This window comes from Hylobates moloch, unplaced genomic scaffold (genome assembly GCF_009828535.3).
Source record: "Hylobates moloch isolate HMO894 unplaced genomic scaffold, HMol_V3 SCAFFOLD_17, whole genome shotgun sequence".
Classification (NCBI taxonomy): domain Eukaryota; kingdom Metazoa; phylum Chordata; class Mammalia; order Primates; family Hylobatidae; genus Hylobates; species Hylobates moloch.
The window spans coordinates 16,051,513-16,062,770 of record NW_026652292.1 but is presented as its reverse complement, the minus strand read 5'-3'; positions in this window follow the sequence as shown (position 1 = coordinate 16,062,770).

Here is an 11,258-nt window from a genome sequence, read left to right as displayed (position 1 = left end):
GAGTAGCTGGGACTACAGGCGCCCGCCACCATGCCCGGCTAATTTTTTGTATTTTTAGTAGAGACGGGGTTTCACCGTGGTCTGGATCTCCTGACCTCGTGATCCGCCTGCCTCGGCCTCCCAAAGTGCTGGGATTACAAGCGTGAGCCACCGCGCCCGGCCAACCCTAACTATTCTTTAAGATCTAAATCCAAAAATGAGGCAGGTGTGGTGGCTCACACCTGTAATCCCAGCACTTTGAGAGGCTGAGGTGGGCAGATCACTTGACATCAGGAGTTCAAGGCCAGCCTGGCAAACATGGTGAAACCCCATCTCTACTAAAATTACAAAAATTAGCTGGGCGTGGTGGCCCGTGCCTGTAATCCCAGCTACTCGGAAAGCTGAGGCAGGAGAATCGCTTGAACTCAGGAGGCGGAGATTGCAGTGAGCCAAGATAGCGCCACTGCACTCTAGCCTGGGCGACAGAGTGAGACTTCATCTCAAAAAAAAAAAAAAAAAAAGAATTGAAACTGGCTGTAGTTGTTGCTACAGGGCATGTTAACTGCAATGCCTGTTTTTTCCCTCAGAACTGCAATAAGAAAAAATCAAAGCTCTCATTTATTAACGTACACTACAAAAATGCTAACATGTATATATTTAAACTCCCATGGGGAATTCAAAGAAAATGATGAAGCATGTGGAATCCTCATCAAATGCAAGCCAGGTGTGAATTTTTTTTGCCATGAAGCATGTGGAATCCTCATCAAATGCAAGCCAGGTGTGAATTTTTTTTGCCTTTTACCAGAAAACTTCAGACTCACAGACTTTATATTATAACTAAGTGTTTCAAGTCTCTCCACAGGTGAGAGAAACACAGCTAAGTTAAAAGAAAAATTAAATTATGAATGTTTCTGGAAGAAATACAATTATTTGACTCTGGGGTGAGATGACAAAGTAGAACCAAATTTAAAAATGGCTGAATTCACAAAAGGCAAAGAAGAAAAATTTTAAAAGCATAGCTAGAGAAAAATAAGTTTCATCTACTGTCCTTACAACACATGAAAAGAGAAAATCTTATACTAAATCTTTAAAATATGTTACCCAGAAAACCCCAGGTGTTCTCCAAGATGGGAAGGTAGGTAGCTCCTAGCTGCGTCTCCCCAGCAGCAACATCAAAACAAAAAAATGAATGGAAGCCAAGCACAGCGGTTCATGCCTGTAATCCCAACACTTTGGGAGGTTGAAGTAGGATGATTGCTGGATCCCGGGAGTTCGATACCAGCCTGAGCAACATCGTGAGACCTCATCTCTACAAAAAATACAAAAATTAGCCGGGCGTGGTGGCACATGCTTATAGTCCTGACTGTCAGGAGGCTGAGGTATGAGGGTCACCAGAACCCGGTAGTTGAGACTGTAGTGAGCCTTGATAGCACCACTGCATTCCAGCCTGGGTGACAGAGTGAGACCTTGTCTCAAAAACAAGAAACAACAACAATAAAACAACAACAAATAGAGGTTTCTGAGGCACAAAAATAAATAAACACATTTTCTCAAAGGAGAAAATAAGAAAAGACCCACTTGAATCCAAGGCACGAAGTGCACAGAAGCCTCATTTAAAATGCTCAACCTCTCTTCAGATTAAAACTGCCATCACAATAGGTGGGGCACAGAACAGTCTTGTAAATGACAGGCTCCAGAGACAGACTCTGTGTGCTCAAATCCTGCCTCCACTACTTATTAGCTGTATCATCTTGGGCAGGTGCCTTAATGTCTCTAGCATCAGTTTCCTTAGCTGTGAAGCGAGAATTATTATAATTCCTACATACAAGGCTAAAATTAGCTGATATAGATAAAGCACTTAGGTGCCCGGCAAGCGGTGGCTCACGCCTGTAATCCCAGCACTTTGGGAGGCCAAGGCGGGCGGATCACAAGGTCAAGAGATCGAGACTATCCTGGCCAACATGGTGAAACCCCGCCTCTACTAAAAATAAAAAAATTAGCCAGGCATGATGGCGCACGCCTGTAGTCCCAGCTACTCAGGAGGCTGAGGCAGGAGAATTGCCTGAACCCGGGAGGCGGAGCTTGCAGTGAGCCAAGATCGCACCACTGCACTCCAGCCTGGCGACAGAGAGAGACTCCATTTCAAAAAAAAAAGGTGCCAGGCACATGGTAAACTATATTCATGGGACTATATTCGTGTTGACTGTTGTTATTATTATTGTGATTTTGTTGAAGTCCACAAATTCCCTTTTCTTTCCTCTGTCCCCTCTGGCTAGGAAGGATGTGAAGGGCCCATAGTGGACCAAAGTACCATGTAAGATGCTGGTGATTTAAGATCAAAAGTCTCAATCCCTGGCCCTAATGAAGCTCTCAGCCTAGTGGGGACAAGCATATAAGCAAGTGACCCACCCAAGCTCCAGCAGTGATTGTCCCCATCCATGCGTGGCAGGAAACAGTCCTGGGAGGAGATTTACTTGAGAGATCCTCCCTGCCAACACCAGTCCCAACCCCAGGAAGACATGAAGGAGCCTCCACTCCCTTCTCAGTGGCCAACTGTGTTTTGATCATTTTTATTTAAACAGTCAGCTTACATCCTTCCCGCTCTTCCTCCTCTAGTGCTGTCTGCCACACTGAGCCAGCCTTTTCTTGCCATGCCTCTTGCACAACTTACCACCTAAGCACAGCACATAGGCTTCTCTCTGAAGCTCCTGCATCACACACAGAACCATCCTGACTCAGCATAGATCCCTCTCTTTGTCCCTCATTCCTCTTGACTTATGTAGCATTTCCACACACACAGATTCCACATGTTACATTCTTAACCTTTTCATGCCTTCTTCCCCATTCCCAAGATTCTTAAGAGCAAAGAAAGGAAAAACAGTCCAAAAAGCAGGGCCATGATATATGACTGTCTTCACTATGCATCATTTCATGAACAAGGTCCTTAGAGTTGTGCAGTTCACAACCGGAACAACCCTACGTAGCAGCTCTGGCAGCATGAGCTCTAATAGAATGTGTACAAGGTACACTGGGAGCACAGTAGATAGAGCGGTCAGTTCTAGGTGGGGAGGCCAGGGATAGCTGTACAAAACGAGTAGTCACTGATCTAAGATCGTGAACCATAGGTAGAGGTCCTCCATTCTTCCAAAGGCCTAGTGAAGATGTCCAGTGGAGAGGCAGCTGCTTGGGAAAAGGCACAGAAGCATGAAACAGTCCAACATTATGACATTACGAGACAAGCAAGGACTGGGAAGCATCTAGATCAAAGGGGATAAGGAAGGGGCAGCTGGAGGTGAAGCTGAAGACATAACCATCTGGGGACATGCATGCTATGCCAATGAATCAGAGAGTTTGGGGCGCCTATGCAAGGGCTGAGGCCTGGGGGTAAAGGGTTGCACAAGAACAGATTTGTGTTTTAGAAAGATTCCTCTAGCAGTGTAAATACGGGAGAAATTGGAGGCAGGCTGACCTGGGAGACCACTCAGAAGCTCTCATCATAGTCCAAGAGCTAAAGATGAGTATCCATACTGATTTCTGCAGATATTCCAGAAACATTTAAAAAACACAAGAGATGAGGCAAGGTGACTTACTGGGATGGGAAGCAGCTGAAAGAGACCAGGGTAACCATCAGGGCCCTAGCTTTGGTAAGTGGGTACAAGATAGTACTTTTACCTGTTCTAAAGGCATACAGGAGGAGAAGTAAGTTTGGAGGAGAAATAATGGGTTGTCTATAACCATACCACCTTGAACATGTCTGATCTTGGAAGCTAAGCAGGGTCTGGCCTGGTTAGTACTTGGATGAGAGAAATAATAGGTTGAATTACAGGAGTCTTGAAAATATGCAAGTAAATATATTGAAGCACTAGTTGGTTATTTAGTGTCTGGAGTTCAAGAGCAAGATTTGTTCTTAAGGTAAGAATCACAAGAGTAGCTAAGAGCACAATGAAAATGAAAAAAGGAGATAGTTACTATGAGCTGCTTATTCTGGGGCATTTGTACAGGAAAATGACAAGATGTAAAGTTGAGGAAGGTATTTTTCTAATGAAACCTGAAATATTAATGGATGCAATAAAGGAATAAGGCAAGACAGAGAGACTGAAATATGAGAAAGATGTAATCATCAGAGTGAGATCAGGGAGGGAATATGATTAAGAGCATAGTTGGGCTGGATGCAGTGACTCACGCCTGTAATCCCCGCACTTTGGGAGGCTGAGGCAGGTTGATTGTTTGAGCCTAGGAGTTCAAGACCAACTTAGGTAACATGGCAAAACCCTGTCTCTACAAAAATACAAAAGTTAGCCGGGTGTGGTGGTATGCACCTGTAGTCCCAGTTACTCGGGGAGCTGAGATGGGAAGATTGCTTGAGCCCAGCACATCGAGGCTGCAGTGAGCTGCGATTATGCCCCTCCACTCCAGCCTGCGTGACAGAGTGAGACCCTGTCAAAAAAAAAAAAAAAAAAGATCATAGTCTTCACTCAGATCCCTGAAACTGCAAGTCTAGGTTAGGAAAAGAAGGCATTCACACCTAGGAACTTTTTTCTCTAAAAAATTGAAAATAAATCATTAATAAATCATTGATTCATTAAGTCATTCTTTTGGTCACTATTTTCTGAACACCTACACAATACCCTGGCACAACAGGAAACATCCTTGTCCTCCTGGAACTTAAAGCTGGGAGCGTGGCAGGTGTTAATCAAATGCCCATACAAGTAAATGCAAAATTGCAACTGTGATAGATGCTATATCAAATTACACGGTTCAATAAGAGTTTATACTAAGAAGCAATTGGCCTACTCAGGTGTCAGCAAAGCCTTCCTCTCTGAATAGGTCAATTCCCCTCACTATAAACTCTTTTTCAGCACAAGTCAAACCCTTATTGGCACAAGGAGAACTTGTCATTGATGAAGTGGCATAATTTCAATTCACAAGTTAAAGTCAACGAGAAGAGAAAGACAGGAAGAAGGCTTGGCATATGCAATGGCCCTGTGGAAGCAGGGAGTACTGGAAGTCCTTGGATCAAAAGATAGTCAGTGTGATCGGAGCAAAAGAGTGAGGTGGAGCACGACAAAAGATGAACCTGGAGACATTAGTAGAACCAGATGAGGTAGGATCTTACAGGACATCCCATAAAAGCTCATCTTAATAGTAAAGCTCTAGGAAGTCATTGATGAGTTTTAAAAAGGGTAGGGGGCTGAGCTCACGTGATCACATTTGTATTTTATACATTTTCAGAAAGTTGACTTTAGTCGCAGCCTGAAGAATGGACCAGAGGAATCCAGAGGGGACAAAATAGGCTAGTGAGGCCATTTCGGTAACCCTCGAAAGAGATGACTATAGCTCAGAAAAGGTGACAGTGGTGAGAATTGAAAGAGAAGATAACTTCAAAAGATATTTAGAAAGGTATTATTGAAATTCAGTAAGGGTAAGGCGAAGTAATATTGAGACTGGCCCCCTACATTTAGGATCTGCCCCAAATTGGGTAGATTACTAGGATGAAGTACACTGGAAGTAGCCTGGATTTGGAAGGAAGATCATGCATTTACTTCCAGATGTATTGATTTTAATGTGTCTTTGAGACATTCAAGAGTGGATGTCAAGTAGACTGTTGGCCAGGTCAGACTGGATCTCAAAGGAGAAACCCAAATTATCGATATGAAGAGTTGGCATAGATAGGATAAGATTGTTTATGGACAGAACATGGAGGAAGGAGAGGTCCCAAGACAGACCCTTGAGGGGCTCAGAGATTCAGTAGCTAGATAGAAGATGATGAAACTGCAAAAGGAAAGAAGAAATGACCAGGAAGCTCAGAAGAAAACAAAGATAGCTTTACAGTCAGAAAATAGGGGGCAAGAAAGTTCCAGAAAGAGGATATGTTCAAGAATGTTGCTAAGAAGAAAGATGAGAGTAGAAAAGTCCATTGGGTTGACGTGGAAGAGTAATGGAGCCAGAAGTCACGCTGAGTCAAGCTGAAGAATGAGACAGTGAGTGTAGACAATTCTATCCAGATCCAGAGTGACTGAGTCATCGACTGTGAATAAAAGCAGTAAAATCAGGAAGGTGATTTGAGGAAGGGGCAAAAGGTCAGACTTGTAGCTGAGAGTTACTAAAGGAAGACCTGACCAAAAAGAATGCAAAATAAATAAATAAACCGAGGAGAGAGATTTGCATTAATTTTCAGTGGCACCAGTTTGCCTGGGTGGGCAATTCTTTCTAGTTATCATAGTCTGAATTTAGCTGGGAAACATCACGTTGTGGTTAAAAAAGAAAAAAGGAAAAAATAAAAAACACAAGGAGACAATGAAGTTGAGTAGCCTGAGAGGAAGAGGTTCTAACTGTCTCTGAGATCCAGGCTCCATATGGAAGGAATTGTCCCCAGGAGGCCGATAATTAGCCGCAAATAGATAAGTCAAGGGATTAGAGACCACGATAAAGACAAAAAGCATGTTTAGGGGAAGGCAGGTTAAGAAAACTGAATTGACAGGTAAAGTGGATGCTGTCAATGTGCCCTGATATCTGCATGGCAGCCTCTACCTCGATGCCCTCTACTCTGGCCAGACTGTCACCTGCTTTTGGCAGGGGGGGTGGGATTTGAGGTTCTTTTGGTTTTTGTTTTGTTTTTTGTTGTTGTTGTTGTTTTTTTGAGACAAAGTCTCGCTCTTTTTGCCCAGGCTGGAGTGCAATGGCATGATCTCGGCTCACTGCAACCTCTGCCTCCAAGGTTCAAGCGATTCTCCTGCCTCAGCCTCCCAAGTAGCTGGGATTACAGGTGTCTGCCACGAAGCCCAGCTAATTTTTGTATTTTTAGTAGACACAGGGTTTCCCTATGTCGGCCAGGCTGGTCTTGAACTCCTGACCTCAGGCGATCCGCCTGCCTCGGCCTCCCAAAGTGCTGGGATTACAGGCATGAGCTACCACATCTGGCCACCTCCTTTTGTCTCAACTCCCTTCCAGGCCAGAAGTGCTGGGCACCAGGTGCCCCCTAGAAGCAACCCCCAGCCAACACTTGTCAGGAATCAGTGACTGTCTAATGCAGCTCCTTGGCCTTCCCCCGGTGGGATGTTCTTGCTGCCTCCCAGAGTTCCCCAGTGGGGATGGTTCCAGTTGCCCATGGTGAGCACTTGCTTGCCATTGGACTCTTTATTAGCTTCTTTTCCTTCCTTGTCTCAGTCCTCCACCCCAACACTACAATTAGCTCCCATAGAAACAACTTGGAGTCCTTCTTCAGGGTCTGTTTTTTGGGGGGACTCCAGCCAAGACAGTAGGTGGTTGCTGCTGAAGTTTTCAGAGGTGAATCTATTTGGGGGTAAAAAGAGTATTAAAAAGAGTGCAGGATGCTTAAGTGCAGGGAGGTAAATGTTATTGGTTCTTTTTTTTTTGAGACGGAGTCTAGCTCTGTCACCCAGGCTGGAGTACAGTGGCGTGACCTCAGTTCACTGCAAGCTCCACCTCCCGGGTTCACGCCATTCTCTTGCCTCAGCCTCCCAAGTAGCTGGGACTACAGGGGCCCGCCATCACGCCTGGCTAATTTTTTTGTATTTTCAGTAGAGACGGGGTTTCGCCATGTTAGCCAGGATGGTCTCGATCTCCTGACCTTGTGATCCGCCCGCCTCAGCCTCCCAAAGTGCTGGGATTACAGGCGTGAGCCACTGCGCCCGGCTGGCAAATGTTATTGGTTCTAAGATAAAACAGCATCAGGGCCGGGCGCGGTGGCTCACGCTTGTAATCCCAGCACTTTGGGAGGCCGAGGCAGGCGGATCACGAGGTCAGGAGATCGAGACCACGGTGAAACCCCGTCTCTACTAAAAATACAAAAAATTAGCCGGGCATGGTGGCGGGCGCCTGTAGTCCCAGCTACTCAGAGAGGCTGAGGCAGGAGAATGGCGTGAACCCGGGAGGCGGAGCTTGCAGTGAGCCGAGATTGCGCCACCGCACTCCAGCCTGGGCGACAGAGCGAGACTCTGTCTCAAAAAAAAAAAACAGCATCAGAGGCTGCTGTGTTTGGGATTGTCTACCTAGACGTCAAATTGACCCCAGATGTCATAGGTGGTGACCTAGAGAAAGAGACCGTGAACCAACAAGGTGGTTCCACAGGGGTGCTGGGTAGATGGGGCAGATGACATGACCCAAAACAAAGAGGATTTTACACAAGGGATGTAAAGTAATGTCTAGGCACAGGAAGGGGGACCAAGGGCAATGTTGACTCCTCCTTCCAGATTTAGGATATGCAAGAGAAATAGCTGCCCCCATTGAAATGGTTCTAAGTTTTTAAAAATCAACTGTCCCTATGGGAGGACAACTGAGCAGTCTACAGTGGGTTGGAGATATAGGGAAAGACTTTACAATAAAAAGGACAGGAGGTTCTAGATGAACCAAACAGGACAACGTAGTAAAGGGGATGAGTTAGGGGGAGAAACAGCAACCAGGAATTGTGCATCTTGAGCAGTGCCTCAGAGTGAAAAGCTCCAACCCGCTTCTAATGCAGCTTCTGGCATGACGCTGAGAACCCAACACCCACAGTCACGCAGCCCAGGTGTCATGGAATTGGGGAAATTGAGCGGGGCAGTTGCTCTGGAGGCCAGGTGGCCATGGACCACTATTCCAGGCTGTCTCTGGCATTAAGGGCTCCAAGGACTTTCCCCAAACAGGGGCCAACTTTATACTTACATCATGCAATACTTAAACTTAAATCAACTGATGCACAGCATACAGTTGTATGAAAATATACAAAGTAATCACCAATGCCCGTAGTCTGAGAGCATTGCCTTTTTTATAGAGACGGGTTTTCACTATGTTGCCTATGCTGATCTTGAACTCCTGGCCTCAGCCTCCCAACATACTGGGATTACAGGCATGAGCTACAGTGCCCAGTGCATTGCCTTTTTTAAAATACAGGCCTCTGTTTCTATCAAAATCTCTCTCTCTTCATTCTCCTCATCCTCTTCCTCCCTCTCCTCTCCTCCCCGCTTATCAAAGTAAACTGAATTAGCCTCCAGCAGGTGGACATTAAAAGGATTGCTATTATCTGTGCAGTGTTCATTTTGAAAAGGAATCTGCTATGTAGCAACTTCTGAAATGGGTTCACTTTGTGCTCTTTGAGGCATCACAGAAGTCAGTGTTGAACAGTTTGAACTAATACTCTCCTGCCCAGAAAGAACCAAGCGTCCTGGAAATTTGGCGCTGCACTGCTCTGCAGATTCCCCCTCAGGAATGAAAGCTTCCTAGTCCTTCCCCTACAAGGATTGAAAGGAGCCTCTTCACTCAAAGTCACAGACCCATCTCCAGATGCCTGCATTCTATGGCTGACCGCCGTGGGGTTCAGGGGCCACAGTGAGTCAGCTTTGCAAGACCATCCCGCCGTCAGAGCTCCTGAGGTCCTGGCTGAGGCCTTTATTAAGACTGTGCCACAGCTCAACGTCTCTCCCTTACTTCATCCTGCTCCTTCCCTTCTCCTTTATGATGTAAATCCCCCAAACACTCCCCAGTAAACATCCTTTATTTCATCATCACAGAGCTCTGAGGAGCTACAAATCGTGTCGCTGCCGAACAAGGATAATTTCAGGAAACCTGACCTGATGCTGCAACATTGGTTTATAAAAAGTATCATACTGGCCAGGCGCAGTGGCTCATGCCTGTAATCCCAACGTTTTGGATGGCCAAGGCAGGAGGGTTGCTTGAGCCCAGGAGTTCAAGACCAGCCTGCACAACGTGGCAAAACCCCATCTTTACAAAAAATTAGCCAGGTGTGATGGCACATGTTTGTAGTCCCAGCTGCTCCAGGAGGCTGAGGTGGGAGGATTACCTGAGCCCAGGAGTTCGAGGCTGCAGTGAACTATGATCACATCACCGCACTCCAGCCTGGGCGACAGAGTAAAATCCTGGCTCCAATATATATATATATGTATGTATGTATATGCCAGACGTGGTGGCTCACGCCTGCAATCCCAGCACTTTGGGAGGTCGAGGCAGGTGGATCACTTGAGGCCAGGAGTTCGAGACCAGCCTGGACAACATGGTGAAACACTGTCTCTACTAAAAATACAAAAATTAGCTGGGCGTGGTAGCGCACACCTGCAATCCCAGCTACTTGGAGGGCTGAGGTAGGAGAATCACTTGAACCCAAGAGTTGCAGTGAGCCGAGATCGCACCATTGCACTCCAGCCTGGTGACAAAGCGAGACTCCGTCTCAAAAAAGAAAAGAAAAGAAAAGAAAATACCAATTTACTAGGTATTGAAGGAGGAAGGGAAAAGAGCTTGTGCTAACTCATTTGACCTTGGAATTGAATCCTCACCTTATGTTTTCTCCAGGGAAGACATATTCTGAAGAATACCGAGATAAAATATAACAAGAGCTCATCAGCCCAGGATTTGGGTGACGTAGATCCTGGCTTCCATTCTGATGTTAGCTGGAATACACAATGTTCTCTTCATCTACATTCACTTTTAACTTCTCCAAGGTAACTTCTCTGTGAGAACCGCCAACTCATAGGGTAGCCCTGGCTGCCATTTTTGGAGCCCATGCCATGTTCTGACATCTGGAATTCAGCAGTTGTGCCTGCTCTTTCTCAGAAATAGAACTATCATCGCAAAGAAAGCTATTTTGGTGGGAAATTTTAAAAGATGGTTTAAACTATAAATTCCACCCTTAAAATTTTTTAATCACAGACAACTTTCAAATATAAATACAAGTAGTCTCCAGTTTTTAAACGAAGTGTATCATATTTGTAATTCATAATTCATTACCGGCCATGCGCAGTAGCTCATGCCTATAATCCCAGCACTTTGGGAGGCTGAGGCAGGAGGATCACTTGAGCTCAGGAGTTCGAGACCAGCCTGAGTAACATAACAAGACCTCATCTCTACTAAAAATAAAAAATTAGCCAGGCGTGAGGGTGTGTACTTGTAGTCCCAGCTAATCAGGAGGCTGGGACGAGAAGATGGCTTGAGCCCGGGAGATCGAGGCTGCAGTGAGCTATGATCACATCACTGCACTCCTGCCTAAGCAACAGAGCAAGACCCTGTCTCAAAAAATTAAAATAAAGTAAAAACGAACAAAAAATTCACTACCTCAATGGAAGCAACAGTAAAAATAAACATTAGTTCAGCTCAGTAAAAATATCTTGAATGCTCACTGTGTCCGAATCACTATTCAGACCTCAGAGGTACCAGCTGTTCTTCCTAAGCAGCTGATAATTTTGCAGAGAGAAGCTTCCTAGGCCAAAGCACAAAAGCCTATTCAACCCATATACAACTTTGGTACCTCTAACCATCACTTGTAACAC